We start from the raw sequence: 1,363 nt of genomic DNA, 5'->3' as shown, positions 1-1,363 counted from the left end.
CTTAAACTGACTTTTGGATCGCGGTTGATGAAGAGAAGTATGTGGGAAGAGGTGCGCCACACCCTACGCCTCACGCAACTTGGCTTAAGCACGGATTGTCATGCCGTGTCCCTAGTGTTAGGAACCCATTAATCAAGGCTAGACAAAGCCTGGACAGGGAGGCCTGGAGGGGATGAGGTCGGGGGTGGGGAGCTGGGGTATAGAAAAGCCAGGAGCCAGCCAAGTACTGTGAGAATTACAGATGACATCATTGCTTCAGAGAGATTTGTCCCTCCCTTTTCCGGAGCCGGAGCAAGCGTGTTTGTACAGGAGTAGGAGTGGGGTTGCCCGGAGGAGGTGCGTTGGTGGGAGGCCGTGTGTCCCGGCTCTGGAGAGATGCCGAGACTTGAGAACAAGACCCGGGGAGAGACAGCCAGCCAGCCTAGAAGCTACCGAGTTAGGTTGGAGGCGTTGGCGCTGCGCCGGGCTCCGCCCCTTCTCCGCGACGTGCCAGGCCCTGGGAGGGGCACGCCGGTTTGGGGGTGGGGAGTGTGTGTCCAAGGGGGAGGGTCCGTGGTGGCGGTGGGGGCGGAGAGCCGCCTGCGCATGTCAAGGTAGGCAGCACACCAGCCAGGGGGCGGCCCTGGAGAGGGGCGGCTTGATCACCAAGCACCCAGCATCGGAGCCCCGCAGGATCCAGAGGTGTGCTCCAGGGAAGGGGATCCCTCTTTACCCCCCTCCAGACCTTGGAGATCGCCAGCGCTATGGGAGTTCCCTCCTAGTCTCCCAGCCCCCGGGGACCTCTCCGGAGCCCGTGTGCACAGGACTGTGGTGGAAGAAATTCTGTTACCCAGACGGGCGAGTTCAGGTTGCTTCGGGAGTGCGGACACACCCAGCTGTTGAAGCCTGCCGTGAAGAGGAAGGCCTAGCTCCCGAGTCCCCGTGGATCGAAGTAGGACTGTCCCTGTCCCTAGGGGAGGCGAGAGGTGAATCAATATTGACTCCTTCGACAGCGCGGCATCCTAGGGCCCGCCGCGCGCCTCCCTTCCCAGCCCACCACCTTGCCCTGGGTGCGAACATGTCAGACAGGGGAGGTGCTGGAATTCCAAGTTCAGGGTGGGCGGGGAGGCTACTGTCCGTGGTGCTGAGCCTATCCATTCCATGGGCTCCAGGGAGAGCGTGTGGAGCCTCTGATTCGCTCCCTTGCACTGGGAAGGTCTGCTGAGGTGGCCTCAAGCTGACACCAACATCCAGCTCGCCAAGCTCGCAGACCCTCTCCGGGCATGACGTTTGACTTTTTTTTTTTTTTTTTTCTTTTATAAAATCTCCCCCCTTTGGGCATTTCTTCCCCTAGGGTCTCCTCAAAAAGAACCACGGGGGGAGC

At 60.4% G+C, this 1,363-nt stretch overlaps 1 protein-coding gene across 4 annotated transcripts in view; it reads left to right on the top strand.

Moving 5' to 3' along the window:
* The first annotated feature begins 281 nt into the window (after positions 1 to 281).
* Positions 282 to 1,363, top strand: part of Scn3b (sodium voltage-gated channel beta subunit 3) — a 23,566-nt gene continuing 22,484 nt past the window's right edge. Inside the window, exons 1-2 of one of the 4 annotated variants that reach the window (XM_017796340.2) lie at positions 282 to 336; positions 723 to 965. The gene's annotated coding sequence lies outside the window, so the exon portion shown is untranslated. Of the gene's footprint in view, positions 337 to 358; positions 966 to 1,363 lie in introns of those variants that run through there. The other 3 variants (XM_017796341.2, XM_008826040.3, XM_008826041.3) reach the window with 3 other exon arrangements.

This window comes from Nannospalax galili, unplaced genomic scaffold, assembly GCF_000622305.1.
Source record: "Nannospalax galili isolate Female #2095 unplaced genomic scaffold, S.galili_v1.0 scaffold229, whole genome shotgun sequence".
In the NCBI taxonomy this organism is placed as follows: domain Eukaryota; kingdom Metazoa; phylum Chordata; class Mammalia; order Rodentia; family Spalacidae; genus Nannospalax; species Nannospalax galili.
This window is presented reverse-complemented; position numbering and strand designations above follow the sequence as displayed.